This window comes from Athene noctua, chromosome 1 (genome assembly GCF_965140245.1).
Source record: "Athene noctua chromosome 1, bAthNoc1.hap1.1, whole genome shotgun sequence".
Lineage (NCBI taxonomy): Eukaryota > Metazoa > Chordata > Aves > Strigiformes > Strigidae > Athene > Athene noctua.
The window spans coordinates 169,583,298-169,599,696 of record NC_134037.1 but is presented as its reverse complement, the minus strand read 5'-3'; the positions used below and the strand labels follow the sequence as shown (position 1 = coordinate 169,599,696).

Sequence of the window (16,399 nt, the reverse complement as noted above, 5' to 3'; positions counted from 1 at the left end):
ACCAGAGGACTTCATAGAGCCTCTGTGAAAACATATTTGAGAGAGGGCAGTAAACACCAAAAAACTCAAGAGAAAATAAAAAACAACAAAAAACAACAAAGCCAGAGAAGAGAGGAGTAAGGAGCCAGAAGAAAAAAGGAGCAGGCTGGAGCAGGAGGAGAGAGAAGGAGCTGGAGCAGAGCAGCAGCCCGAGCAGGTCCGAGAGGTTTGGCTCCAGGAACTAGCATGCGCTAACCCCATCTCCCACCCGCCGCCCCTCTGAAGGGACTGAGCGCTACGTGTGGCATGGGGAATGAGATCAGGAAGGGGGGAGGCAAAGCAAGTTTTGCCTAAGCTTGTGAGCGTTTCAATATCAGAATCAGTAATTAAAAGGTTGTTAACTGACATTAAATTGATTGAAATTCCCCCCAAATTAGTAAACTCTTCTTTTGGCCATGTGATGGGGAAGGAAGAGATGATGGCACAAAAGCAGCATACCCCAACTGAACAAGCAGTTGTGCCCTTCAAAAGGGCTAATCATACAGACACCTCCACACCCACAAACAAAACAGGACATGACCAAAAATAAGAAATTTGGGGAAAAAAGTCTGGGAGCCCAGACAATTTCTAGAATGGAACATATATCTTCAAATCCTTAATTGATGCTTAGTTGCTGACCAGTCCTACTGGAAGGACAGGAACACAGATAAAGAAGGACAGCAGCTTTGAGAAATTTGAGGCTTTTTCCTCTCACTCCGTTGTTAATGTTACCTTGTGCAGGCACTTTCTCCAGCTAGCTTGCTTGTTTGCTTGCTTGTTATTTTAAGGCAGAAGGTAAAACCAAACAATGCCTATGAGCTATTTAGGAAGGAACTGAGGTAGCGACCACGCCTATTTACAAGATGTGCTCCTACTGCTACTACTCCAACCCCACTTTGCATTCATGTGTTAAACAGTCACTGGTAGCCCTTAGAAGTGAACCTCTCTTCTGTTTTCTAAGCATCCCACACTGGTTTATCATCTTGGATTTAGACTAACACGCAACATACAGAAATATTTTGCCTCCCCTTAAAGAAGGCAATTATTTTTTAACCCTAAAAGGTTTCTAAATAAGGTGCATTGAAAAAAGAAGCAAGCCAATCGACAAGAAAGTAAAGACTAGGAGGCTTAGGGTGCAAGGTCTCTGTTCACTTTTTACCCAAACTTGAGTTAAAATAAATCAGTCCAAAGGTAAAAAAGTACCAAAGCCAATGCAAATGAAGTGACAGGACTGCACAGTAAGGAACCTGGGTTGAAGAAACAGGGCTTTCTCTCCCCTTTCAGCAGCCAGGAGCTGTTAAATCAGCTCAGCCAGTCTTACTGAGGGCAAAGGGGAGGAGATGCAAAGCAGCAAGACTCACTCACACACTGCACAGATGATAAGTGGCATCTAATAATCCTAGATGTCAGCGTCCTACATCTCCAGGGCATACTCATTTCTTTACTGGTTTTCCCCTCAAACAGGTAAGCTTTGGAGACACAGAGATGGTAGATGCCCTGTCACTCTGCAGCACAAGAAGAACAGAGGTTCTGGTAAAACTACAACATCAGAGATGAAAAGCTTTTCAAACACATCAACCACACTTGTCCAGCCCTGTGCAGGAAACACAGGCTCCAGTCTGGCACAGCTTTTCAAAGAGAACTACAACGACAAAAGAGAATACTGTAACGATAACCTGTACAGACCTGAAAACACTGATGTATAACACATGTGTATTGTAATAAACATTTATGTGGTGGCAACTTGGATTCAAATACCTACTTGATTGGGCAAAGGTAAAAATCTACCTTACCCAGGCAAAGCAGTATTTCATAAATACTTTCACTATTTATGATGCTATAAATGAAGGCGATAGTGTTGCTGTATCACAGGCAATGTTAAAAGTAACAGATACTAAGAAATCTACAATAACTGGTTCTGTCACAGTAGACAAATCAATATATTTTTTAAGTTAACTTTAGTTAGTCACTCTTCTGGGAAACCAGAGGAAATCAAGAAGCTTGGGTTTTATATTGCTGACTCTGCTAGTAACTTTCTGTGGAACCTGGAATATATCTTTAAAGTAATTTCTCAGTTCTGTAAAATATTAAAAATAAATCCTCATTTAAATCCCTTAACAAATGCTAAGACACACTGAAAGAATAAAACATTACTTTTTAGCACCAGTCTCATTTGCACTCAGGCTTTCACTTCTACAGCAACTTCAGAAAAGAATTTGACCACTAACTATTTTAGTCAAAATAAATACATAGAACAATGCCCTCCCCCAATCAAGAAACACACCATAAGTCTTATTTAGATATAAAGTTATCTCAAAAAAAACCAACCTCCAAGAAAAATCTCTGTTATAGATTTTAAGTAAACTATGGATCACGGTATATTTACTTAAATTGCCAGTTTTCTTACTGTCGCTGTGTATATTTGTTGGTTGGATTCCTATTAGGAAATCAAGCACATACAATACATTCAGGGTGAGTAGGCTACCCAGGTGTCTCTGATGAGTGTCTTCATTAAAATAAATGACTTGTAGCTGGAAAATGCCATGCCAGTAAGCCTGTTTCAGAGTGCTCAGACTGCAGTAATACACAGAGCTGTTAAAACAGGTCTCTCTCCTAAACCCTTTGGCACTTAAAAAACCCAAAACTGTTAGGCTATAACCCTAAGAACACACAGGTATCTTGCAGTTCTTGCTTAGACATAATATTCTCATCCTTCAATGTTCTAGGTTGAGTGATGAAAGTGTTTTAAAAACATACATCCTCTATTCCATTACTCTCCAGCAGGGAGATAATAGTTTTAAAATGTAGAATTAGGAGGAAATTCAATGCAGTATTAAAGATAAAACTGAATTCATAATACATACATTCATTCAAGGTTTTAAATGGATTTTTATCTTAAATTTAACTGTAAAGACAATCACTTACTGTTTGTACCTAACTTCTTTCATTTTTTTAAAATAATTAAATACAGAAAGACAACTGACATGATAATATTTGACACAGTGTAACTAGAATAGCAGATAAAATATAGAAAGCCTTTAAGAAAAGGAATTAAGTTCATAGGTCTCTGAATCTGCAGGTCTTTGATTTACTAAAATCAAAATGCTTCTCTTCATTGAGAAGCTAAAAATCTCCAATATTCTACTCTATATGTTAGCCAAGATTTTTTCTTTAAACTGTTTTACAAGATAGCTTCCAAACAAAACATATTTCCATCTGACTTCATATCAGGTTGACTTAATTGTTTCTCTTAACATTTTTTTTTCTCTTTTCTCTAAAGATTTTCTTTACTAAAAAGGGTCTAAGGAACCTGAAGAGGCACAAAACCTTATGAGATGCATCAGTGGGTCCTGAGGGAACTGGCAGATGAAGTGGCTAAGACATTATCCATTATATTTGAGAAGTCGTTGCAGTCTGGTGAAGCTCCTGCTGACTGGAAAAGGGGAAACATAACACCCATTTTTAAAAAGGAAAAAAAAGGAAGACATGGGGAACTACAGGCAAGTCAGTCTCATCTCTAAGCCCAGCAAACTCATGGAGCAGATCCTCCTGGAAACTATGCTAGGACACATGGAAAATAAGGTGATTGGTGGCAGCCAACATGGCTTCACTAAGGAGAAACTGTGCCTGGCAAATCTGGTGGCCTTCTATGACAGGGTTACAGCACTGGTGAATAAGGGAAAAGCAACTGACATCATGTACCTGGACTTGTGCAAAGCATTTGATGCTGTCCCACATGACAACCTTGTTTCTAAACTGGAGAGACATGGGTTTGAAGGATGGACCCCTCGGTAGATAAGGAATTGGTTGGATAGTCAAAATAAGAGAGTTGTGGTCAACAGCTTGGTGTCCAAGTGGAGAGTGGTGATGAGGGGTATTTCTCAGGATTCAGTATTTGGACCAGTGCCATTTAACATCTTTGTTGGTGATATGGATAGTGGGACTGAGTGAACCCTCAGGAAGTTTGATGACGACACCAAGCTGTGTGGTGCAATCAGCACACTAGAGAGAAGGGATGGGCCATCGAGAGACATTGACAGGCTTGAAAGGTGGGCACATGCAAACCTCATGACATTCAATAAAGCCAAGTGCAAGTTCCTGCACATGGGTTGGGGCAATCCCAAGCACAAATACAGGCTGGGAGATCAGTGGATTGAGAGCAGCCCTGCAGAGAAGGACTTGGGGGTATTAGTGGATGGAAAACTGACTGCGAGCCAGCAATGTGCACTCACAGTCCAGAAAGCCAACTGTAGCCTGGGCTGCATCAAGAGAAGTGTGGCCAGCAGGTCAAGGGAGGGGATTCTCCCCTTCTGCTCTGGGGCTGTGTCCAGCTCTGGGGCCCTCAACGTGAGAAGGACATGGACCTGCTTGAGTGGGTCCAGAGGAGGCCACGAAGATGATCAGGGGGCTGAGGCACCTCCCCTCTGAGGACAGAGAGAGAGAGTTGGGGTTCAGTGTGGAGAAAAAAAGGCTCCGGGGAGACTAGCTAGTGCCCTCCTAGTACTTAAAGGGGGTCTACTGGAAAGACAGGGAGGGACTTTTTATCAGGGTGTATAGTGGTAGGACAAGGGTTAACAGTTTTAAACTGAAAGAGGGTAGACTTAGATTAGATGTAAGGAAGAAATTCTTACTGTAAGGGTGGTGAAACACTGGAACAGGTTGCCCAGAGAAGCTGTGGATGTCCCCTCCCTGGAAGTGTTCAAGGCCAGGTTAGATAGGGCTTTGAGCAACATGTGTAGGAAGGTGTCCCTGCCCCTGGCAGGGAGGTTGGAACTAGATGATCTTTAAGGTCTTTTCCAACCCAAGCCATTCCATGATTATATGACTACAAGACTGTATTTTGTTTTTCTACAGAAGCAACTCTTTTCCTGGAAAACAGAACTGTTGTTTGGCAGTGTTTACAACTGGACTAAACTAATTGACTTACACTCAACAAAGGCTGATAGTTTTGCATCTGTACCAGTTAATATGTGCTAATTGTGACCTAAACCGCATATGTTTTGAACTTTCTTCTCCTCAAAATACTTCCGTTCTCCCACACAATGATGTGCTATGGAGATCTCTCGACTTCTATATTCTTCATGTATAAGTCATAAATATTTGCTGATGCAGATGTTAGAATGAAAGTTTCTATGAAGATCGGCGTTAGGTTTCTACAACTGCAGTACACTTTGTGATAATTTATCACTGGTCTTCAGCTTTACCATTCTTCCCTTAATTTGTCAGTTTGAAGACCAGTTAGGCAGTAGGAGAATTATGCTAGGTGTTTTGATTTTAGTGAACTGTTCTTACTATCACCAGTGCACATGCAGAAAACTGACAAAGGTAAGAGCTTCTGTGTACAAAGATTGATATAACTTACAGCAATTGATATCAACCCTTAGGTAGCTATTTTGTATTTTCTTAAGCATCTGATCTTAAAGCAGTCAAGATCAAAAAATATTTTGATTCAATTAAAAGTATGCATCCTTGTTTATCTCCTGTATTTTTACTGATTTATGAGCAAGTACTTTTAGTTTTGAACTACAAAAGACAGTAACTGACCTAAAAGGTTTTTACTCTGTATGTATATGGATATTATTATGAATATACATATATATTTTACATAATAAAAACATCCCCCCATTTTAAAAGCTAACACTCTTTCTTCCATCCTATTATTTAGGGAGTACATGAAGGTTTGCGAACACATCTTTACTTCTGTAAATTTCCATTGCCTATAGCTCAAAACTATGTTCATTTATAATCCACTAGAAAAATCAGTACATGCAGAAAAGCTACAAGTAGAATGTTTGTAGCTGATTTGTGGGAAAATTACCCAAGAGCATGATGTACCTATCTAACTTAGCAGAAAATTTCAGAGTACAAAAGAATAAGAATCTGTGGATCACAAACCACAAAATCTCTCTTTTGGAAAAAGAAATATTTTAGACAAGATTTTCACAGGATGCAAACTTTCCCAAGCAAAAATCACACAACCCGAAAATGGAATTTTTACCAATGTCTTACTGCTATGGCAGGATATAGGTTTGTCATTCTAACATGAAAAGCAGGTCTAGAAGTAATAATGCACAAGGATCATTATTTATCATATCACAGTGACATATATTTTTAGATTCACAAACCAACAAAACCCAGCATAGAGAGTCAAAAAAGGTTCTTTTTGGATCAATGAATTAACAGAAATTGCAGCTCAGCTGCAATTAATCTTGAGTTTTGTTGATTGCACAGACCAGAACAGAATTCATGCTCGCATCCAAACAGCAAATATTTGAAAATACAGCTGATGCTTATTATCTTCCCTATGTTTGTAACCAGCCTGAATTATGGCAAGCACAGTTAGAAACCTATTTATGGACTATTGGCAAGAATCATGATTCATTAGATGAGTACAGACTGTGAACAAAGGCAGAAATGTTTTAAAAAGCGTTTTCACTTTTCAGACAGAAGTTGGACATACCTCGTGCATTTTTCAGAGATTAAAGAAAATAACGTTTAAGAATTAAGACTTGAGAGCGTTCTCAAAATAAATGTTTTTAAGAGTATTTCCAGATTTCTTTGCATAAATATAATTATGACTTTGCTCTGCAAAGACGGTGAAGAAACACAGCTTTGTCATTTGGCTTATTGTACTGATAAAAGCTCCAGGTATTCCTTACTACTTTAGGAACACCAAAGCAGGAATATCCTTGCTTTCCCATCCAACCTAGATTTCTTTTTCAAACAAACTTGCTTTTCTCAAACTCTTTCTCAAAGCGTTTGCTTTCTTAAGCAAGAAGGCAGCTATGATTAAAAATGGTTTTAGAAAAGAAAAACATTGTTAGGTTATGCGATAAAACCTCATCTGCACACCTACAAAGCAGCACAGAGACAATAGCATTGGGGCAGGGAGGAGCCCAAATAATACCCTGCTCAGCTGCTCCTAGGCCCATCACAGGAGACCCACCCATCCATCAAGAAGTTATGAAGCTGCCTTTGTAGAATCACAGAATGGTTGAGGTTGGAAGGAACCTGTGGAGGTCATCTAGTCCAACTTCCATGACTCAAGCAAGGCCACCTCGAGCCAGTTGCCCAGGACTGCATCCAGATGGCTTTTGAATACCTCCAATGGTGGAGACTACACAAGCTCTCTGGGCAACTTGTGCCAGGGCTTGGTCACCTCACAGTAAAGAAAAGTCTTTCCTCATGTTTGGATGGAACCTGCTGTGTTCCCACTGTCTCTGGTCCTGTCACCGGGCACCAATGAAAAGAGCCTGGCTCCACTTGCTTTGCAGCCTCCCTTCAGGTACTTGACGATGAGATCCCTCCTGAACGTTCCCTTCCCCAGGCTCAGCAGTACCACTTCTCTCAGCTTTTCCTCATAGGAGTGGCAGCCCTTTGCTGGACTCTCTCCACTATGGCCATGTCTCTCTTGGACTGGGGAGCTCAGAACTGGACCCTGAACTTCAGGTGTGGCCTCACCAGTGCTGAGCAGAGGAGAAGGATCACCTCCCTCCACCTGCTGTAACACTCCTCCTAAGGCAGCCCAGGATACCATCAGCCCTTCTTTGCAGCAAGGGCACATTGCTGCCTCATGTTCAACTCTGTGTCCACCAAGACCCCCACAGGGCCTTTTCCGCAAAGCTGCTTTCCAGACAGGCAGCCCCCAGCACGTACTGACGCATGGGGTTGTTCCTCCCCACCTGCAGGCCTCTGTACACTTCCCATTGTTGATCGCCATGAGGTTCCTGTCCGTCCATTCTCCAGCCTGTTGAGGTCCCTGTGGATGCCACCATGACCCTCTGGTTTATCTGTCACTCCTCCCAGGCTGGTGACATCTGTGACTTTTCTGAGGGTACACTCTGTCCCATTGCCCAGATCACTGGTGAAGATGTTGAAGATGGACTCATTGATCCCTGGGATACAATGGTAGTTACTGGCCTTCAACTAGACTTCAGGCCATTGATGAGCATCCTCTGGGCTCAGCTGTTCAGTCAGTTTTCAGTCTACCTGTCTGCTCATCCATCCCATACTCTATCAGCTTCTCTATAAGAATCTTATGGGAGATAGTGTCAAAAGCCTTCCTGAAGTCTAGGTAGACAGAATCTCTTGCTGTCCATCCAGCAGGCCAGTTGTTTCATCTTAGAAGTTTCTCAGGTTGGTCAACCATGACTTCAACCTTGGTGAAACCATGCTGACTACTCCTGATGACTTTCTTGTCCTTCATGTGCCTGGAAACAATTTTCAGGATAAGTTGCTCCATTGCCTTCCCAGTGACAGAGATGAAGCTGACTGACCTGTAGTTCCCTGCATCCTCCTTGCCATTCATGACATTTGCTCTCCTCCAATCCTTAGGCACCTTTCCCAATCACTGTGATCATTCAAAGATTATGCAGAGTGGCCTTGCAGTGATATCTCTCAGCTCCATCAGCACTTTTGGGTCCTGATGGAATGGACCCACCTCTGCAAATACACTTCAACCCATGTGTAAATACACTTAGAGGCAATGAATACTTCAACAATACATTATCCTCTTAGATGCTTCAGGCCTGCTTCTGATTTACACAAAGCAGAGAGTTCTTAGACATCTCTTTTACTGAATACTTCACATATTTAACTACCAAACGTAAGCATGTAAGCCATCATACTCAAACTGCCACATGCATGCAACTGAATATTTAGTAAAGGGATGAGCAAGATTGAAAGAGTATGGGATTTTAAAGCCTATTTTTGCATAACAGTGAAGTGTGGCTGAGATATTTTATTGTCCTTGTTTTTCTGGGGAGAGAGAGGATTAGTATAGCAGTCTTTCTAGAACTCTGCTCAACTTTCTCATTACAGAGATATGGTTTGGAAAGCAGTATCAGGTTCAGAGTGACTGAGGATGTAACTGTAGCTGACTCAGATGGACTTTTCAATGACAGGCAAAAAAACCCCACAAAACAAACCTAGGACAGTTATTTCCAAGACTTTTGTAAGGTATTCATTACACCACAGGATGTCTCAACTACCTGGCAGGCATCGTCTTGCCAGTCCACTTGGAGTAAATAGTATCAACTGCAGTTTACCTTTCAGGTTCTATAATTTATGCTGTACCACAAGCACTATCTGAAAATGGTTTTCCTGAATTTAAAAATTCTATTAAGAATTTAAAATATTTTCAAGTTTAGTTTTCAGTGAAATTTGCATTCTAAATGATTGTGAGCTCCCAGGTACAGATGGGATTCAAACAACAGATTTAAAGGACCAACCAGTTTTAGTCCAGATTAAGCAGAAGTTATGCATAAGTACGTGTCTGTACAGATGTTTTTCCTCAATTACTAAATACCCTTTATGATTTCAGATTACTAAGGTATAAATAATTGTGTGTATTTCTTTGGAGAAAAGGTTTGATATTACGTATTACCCAACAAGAATCACATATTTAACAATACTGGTTATTTCAGTAAAGATTTTAAGCAAATAGTCACTAAGCCTTGTTTCATATGTGGAAAGAAGAATTAACTTTTAAGTGACAACTCATATTCATTGACTCAAATGACAGGAAGTTTAAAGAAACTTTTCATAAAAAGATTCATTTGCATAGGTCTTATTTTCTTGTTCACATATGTGAACATATTTTCTTGTTCTACATATATGGAAGTGGGATATAAAGTGAGAGAAAATATTATAGCAACGTTACTTCAAAAGCACTTTTCAATCAATTATGATTACTTTTTAAAAGTCAACTGCATACCAAGACATAATACATAACTATTTTTATTATATCTGCTGTACAAATTCTGTTCAGTACTAATTACATAATTATTTCATTATTATATATGTTCTAAGAATTTCAAGATACAGCAATTTTGTAATTAATACTGTTATTCTTGAATAATTTAAAAAAAGATTAAAAAACAAGGGGGGGGAGGAGAGGTGCACTCCTGCAAAGCCATTTTGTGTTCAGTACTATAGTAAATCCAGTAAAAACTGGTGTATATATTAAAGGCAAGGGACTGAAGTCACACAGCAAACAAAACTGTCCTTGTTTTAGAGACTGATTAGGAGGAATAAAGAATCAATTGCTTGCAATGCATAAAAATGTAATAATTTTCCTTCTATTTAAGCAATAGTTCATAAAAAAATAGGTAAATATTCTTCTATGCTTTGAAGTGGGTCTAATGAATTCACAAGCTATGCTTTCCCTTCTGAAGGTGGAAAGTATTATGTCAACACTGCTGTGAATACGCTTGCATCAAATTTCCAGAAATTTTACATTCTTGAAATAAAATAATATCATATAGTTGATCTTTATTACTCTTCATTTACGATCTGGATGAAAGGCCATATTTCCTTACAGCAGTTCATATTTGCTTCCCTGGACCAATCAGATTAATATGTGAGACTTCAAAAGAGGTCAGAACAATGACAATTTGACCAATGACACTTAGTACCCCACTCCTGAAAGCCTGTATCTGGGCACATGCTAAAAACAGCATCAAAAAAGGCCACTAGTATTTAACACTGTATTTGAAACTTAAAAGAAATTTGTATTACGTGAAGCATTGCCCAGGACTGAATTCTGTACTTCCATAAAAGACACATGCACCACTTCTGCAATGAACTGACTTCCAGTAGCAAGGAAAAAAGGAGTCTTGAAAAATAAATCTTTGTTGTGTTTTCGTGCATTCTTGTGATTCATTGTATCTGTATATGGTTAACATGCTGCAACACTTACAGAAACGGGGGAAACACAGTCTTCTGGGGAAAAAAGCTTGGTTCCATCTCTTATATTTCTGCACAGGCATATTTAATTCTAATGACATTTTGTTTATGAAAATTATAGCAGAACTAAAGACCAGTTAGGCATTCATGAAATTTATATGTACAAATTAGTAGAACTGAATTTATAACCAAACCAGCGTATGGCTTCTACAGAAAAAGAAAAGAAGAAAACAAATCTTTCACTAGGTTAAAACAAGCAAATCCCTCAGAAAGGCTTAGATAACATTTCCTGTACCAAAACAGGAACAATTCTATCCATGTGTGAAAGAAATAGAACTAAGCTAGAAACTATGCATTTCCAAGATTCTACCTTTCTGGAAGTGACAAACATAAGAAGTGGTTTTAAGCATCAGTCTTCAAGTCCTGCTGATAGGCACAAACTCTAGTACAGGTCCCTTTCATCATGACCTTGACACCCTTTAAAAAAATATATATTTTCTGAAAAGCATTCTTTTAAAGTTAGTTTTGTATTACCATAGCTACATAGTAAATTCAAATGCTTCCCACCTTTTTAGCCCAGCCTGCTTTATTGTTTGTACAGCATACAAAGAAACTAAAGTGGTATTTAAAAGACCAACAACAAACTCCATGACAGGCAGCTATTTAAACACCTTCGCTTCAAAATTCATATTTGTGCATTCTCTTATTAACAGAGGTGTCAGTAGTACTATGTGATTTTTGCTGTCTATATAAACAGATGCCTCAACCTTTTCAGTACCGAGACACTGTTTTGCCAATTATTAGGCCTAGCATAAAGGACACAGCCAGCATAAAGATGAACCAATAACCAAATTGTATTTGATACAAAAGGGTCAGTACATGGCTGAGCACTGGGGGTACGAACAAGTCAGTCAGATTATACATAATCAACATCAATCCCACTGACCCCAACAACGACACCACACAACCAACAATGGGGGGAATAAATGGTGAAACGCAGTTTCCCATAGAAGTGATGGGAGACAACGGAGTCAACAAGCCAAACACATAAGACCAAGGAAGCCACATACTGAATCTCTACACAGCCCACATTCACAAAGGCCAGACCTGGCTGGAGCCCAGTTCCAGGGAGGCAGGAGGTCCTTCCCCAACAGGGAACTCTGCACAGAGCATCCACCTCACAGACAGACACTGCCCCTGCCTGCAAGTGGTCCCAGCTTTTATCCCTAAGTGGGACACCTGACCTTTGCTTACTTACTGCAGACACCTGGGGCTCGTTTATCCAATGGCTCTCCCTGCAAGGCAGCTGCCCCCTGGAGAGAAGCCTCAAGGCAAACTCACCCCCTCTTTGTGAAGGGCTGTGGGAATCACCCATATGTCAACCTTAACTTGGGGCTTGGGGTTGAAACCCCAGCATTTCAGACACACACTCGAATTTTCAAGAGAGGTCCTGTATAATAGTTATATCTGCAACACTACTATCACTAAATACTTGTATTAAGGTTTCTCATAGGGTTAAAATAATAATAAAAGAAAAAGCAAAGTCAAGCTGATGCAGCTTTTCATTCTCTGAATTATTCTCTTATTTTCTGCCTTCAATGAAAGAAAACCTATAATGATGCCTTCCTCATATTTTCACCAAATCACAGAAATGCTGGTGGGAAATAATCTCTGATGGTCATCCAATCCAACCCTGACTCAAAGTGACATTACTGCTAATATTACATCAGGACAGCTGTGCCTTCATCTAGCAAAGTCTTGAAAACTTCCAGGGACAGAGGTCCTATAACCAGTCTGGGTTACCTGTACCTGCTGCACTACCCTCCCAGTGGACAAGTTTTTCCTTATCTTCAAACTGAGCTTTGCAAGCAACAGCTTCTGGCCATTACTCTGTGTTACAATAGCTGTCACTAGATGGCTTGGCTCTGTTGTTCTTGTAGTTCTTCAAGTAGTTGTAGACTATATTATATCACCCTCTTAAGCCTCCTCTTCACAAGCCTAAGCAAACCCAGCTCCCTCAACCTCCCTTTGTCCAGTATGTGCTGTAGAGTCCTGACTATGTTGTTGGTCCTTTTCTGAGACCTTTCCAGTTCTTTAGCATCCCTCAAATTGTGAAGTCCCAAACTGGACACAATAGCTGAGATGTGGGCCCAGTAATGCCACACAGAAGGAAGTAACTTCCCTTGATCTGTGAAACATGGTACACCACAGAACTGACAGTTACTAGAAATTCCAGGTAAGTTGGTATTTCCAAGTCAAAGGCAATGAGTCAGTCACTCTTTCTGCAGATTCAGTCTGAATATGGTACAGTATCATAAAATTTGATGACATACAGATTTGTAATATTTGTTACTCAAAGCCTTGAGCTTAACAGTGACACTGTACTTTTGGCTTAAACCCTGGAAAAAACATGGAGGTGCAGAATCTTACACACAGATACTTTTGCAAAAAATAACTTGTGACTCACCACAGCCTTCCAATACCAAATACTCTGTCATTCATCTTTACTCAGAATTAAACAAAGCCTTTCAAATGAACTGCACTGACAAAGTGATTTTAAAACTGCAAGTCTAAACAAAAAAGAACAAAAAACCAAAACCAAACAAGGGTAAATATTTAAGGAAATAAGCAGAACAAGAGTAAGGTCTCAACTGTAAGGAAATCACTCAACCTGAAAATATGCCAGGGAAAAGATCTGTGGGCCCTTTGCAGGAAAAAAACAAACTGATGCCAACTTTCACATTTTTTTCCCCAATGAAATAATTTTGGAATTCTTCTTCTAAAATGGATGAGCCATAGCAATGCCAGTTTTGATTCAAGTATCTTGCCCCTCTAAGTGCTAGAAGTAGTCCAAGAACTATATTCAAAACACTTCTTTTTTTTGGCTACAATTTTGCTCTTTGTCACAGCCAAAACATTTTGCAGACTGTCTTCACAGCTTGCTTCCAGTAGAACCAGTTGGGGTTCTACAGGAAAACTGAATCTTCCCTTATCAGCTCATCTATTCAGCTTCACAGTGGTTTGCATGCATATAGACCCGTACAGATGCGTATGTCAACCTAATAAATAAGGTCTAGCCTATCAGAAGGTTGTGGAAGTAACAGTAATCACTTTCTTTGTGAGGACATTTCTATTGAAATGGATTACAGATAAATGAATTTAATATACAATGAATTAAAACTATTTGAAAGAGACATGCACTGTAAGCACAGGGCACTGTCCTTTAAACTGCTTTAAAAAAACCCCACTCAGCATGTTACAAGAGAGCAATCTGACATTAAGTAAAGGCAGACAAATAATGTATATTGGCTTTTGCTAAGTAGTAAGGAACCAATCACCATTCTATTCCTGAGAAATAGTGTTTGCAATTATACAGTTAGCTGTTCTAACACCAAGTAAAAGCAAGATATGCAAGCCACACTGAGTAAACTAAAAGAAAAAGAAAATGAATGGGATGTAAAGAGAGCAGCAGAAGAAAAGGACAGTAAAAGGCAACTATGGTGTGAGCTGTAACAAATTCAGAAATAATGAACAAGCTTTTTACACTTCTCTATACCAAAAGTTCTGAGTACAGCAACTAAGAGCTGTATTTGAAAATAAGTTTTACACTGCTATTTTTATTAGACCTCAGTGAATAAACTAGCTTCTGAGAGAGCATCAAGTACCCTTCCACATGAATCCTCTTAACTGAACTGTACAAAATAGTCTTTTCTATCTAAAAATGTTCAAGATTCGCATTTTTATGTATATTTTAATGTTTTTGTATCTCTGCCATGTGAAAGCATAGTGAACTGTAGTAGAATCTGTCACCATGCAAAACAGCCAAAATTAATCCAGTAGATCACACAGTCACTTGAACAGTGACAAGGTGTCAATATACTTCATTAATATGGTTGAATTACAACACTACAGAGATTGATGACACACAGTATGCAAGACCATGAATACTAATACTTAAATCCAATAGAATTTAGTATAAATTAGATTTGTTAGATGTCAAGCATTGCTACAGAGCACTTTTTTTTTCCTATTACCAAACCACTGTAGAGATGCACACAGACATGAAAATCACTAGAAATGTCCATGTCTATACACACTGCATGTATTGAGCAGCATTATGAAAAGAATGCTTTACTGGGCAAAAGTTTGCCTTTCAAGCTAGTGGTTTCTCTATTATATACCACAAATGCTCATAATAGTACAAACTGATAAGCACAGACTAGCCTAGAGAAGTATCAATTTTTCAAGCCTGATTGCTTTTGCTAGCATGATAAGGCAGATACCATTATTGTAAGAAATCAGTATAATTTTTTTAATTGTTTAGAATATCAAATAGTGCTTTTAAAACATATTCCATGCCCAGCCACCTCACAAGTTGAAGAAATTGAAACATTGTATTAAAACCAGTTTTAAATTAAAGGTTAAAAAACCCCACATTGTCTCAAATACAGTTTTAATTTAACTCTTTTTTAAGCATAGTACTGTTAAACCTAAATCTTATTGCTAAATAGTATTAAAAGTATATTTCCCCACAGATTACATGTAGACTGTTGCTACTAATACCACAGAATCACGTAGGCTGGAAGGAACATCTGGAGGTCATATCTAGTCCAAACTCTTGCTCAAAGCAGGTCAAAGTAGATCAGACAGCTCAGGACCTTGTGCAGCCCAGTTCTGAGCACCTCCAAGGATGCTCTCCACAATCTCTGTGCAACCTATAGCAGAGTTTTGCCACTCACAGAGTGAATTTGTTTTTCTTGCCTCTAATTGGATTTTTCCATGTTGGAACTTGTCCGCATGGCCTCTTGTCTTTTCACTGTGTGACTGTATGAAGAGTTTGGCTACCCTTCTATTAAGTAGTTGAAGACAGCACTTAAGTCTCACCTTAGCTTCTCTTCTTAAGGCTAGATAAACCCAGTTCTCTTAGTCCATCTCTGCTGGGCTCACACCAGTACATCATTGTTTTTCATTGCACTGGGGAACCCAAGACTGCACACAGTGCTCCAGATGTGGTCTTGCAAGGAATAAAATAGAATAATCACTTCCTTTGACTTGCTGGCTACACTTTTGTAAGAGTCTACTATGCAGTTGGCTGCTTTTGCCACAAGAGTATACTGCTCTGCTGACAAGTATAAAGTTCTTACCCATAAACACACATCATCCCACATGGGTACTTATGCAAAAGCACTCAAAACCCCAGACTTTTTAGATTTAATCATAAGTGTGGAGGCATATTCAGCCCTTTACTTCTCAGCACTCTACATGTATATGAAATTAATAGAAGGATTTGTCATCAGCTCCCTTGCATGCAGAACATCCTGTTCTCCTGCTCCTGTGCCCCAAAGAAAGACTGGAGGTGGAAAGTTGTACAAAGTTAACCTTCAAGGCCAAAATGGTCTTGCTGAGGGCAAAAGCCTACAGTAAAGAATGGTCCAAAGAATTAATCTTACCATTCCATTCCAGCTTACACTTTAACACAATTTACAAATACAGCTTCCTCCCAGGTAAGTTACCTTTATTGTACAGTATTTACTGTATGCAACTGCCACCACCATGGCTCCCCATCAGTGTGTTTAAGGAATGCCATATCAGAAATAAGCCCAAAAAACCCCCAAACCACAGAGGAAAAACCAAATAAAGAGTACACAAGATAGAATGATTTTGGAAAAAAAGGCTCAGATTCTTACGGACAGTT

The 16,399-nt window shown here is 39.3% G+C and overlaps 1 protein-coding gene across 14 annotated transcripts in view; it reads right to left on the bottom strand.

The window, feature by feature from the left end:
* CASK (calcium/calmodulin dependent serine protein kinase) overlaps positions 1–16,399 on the bottom strand; it is a 223,562-nt gene that overhangs the window by 151,631 nt on the left and 55,532 nt on the right. The gene's annotated exons all lie outside the window — the stretch shown is intronic.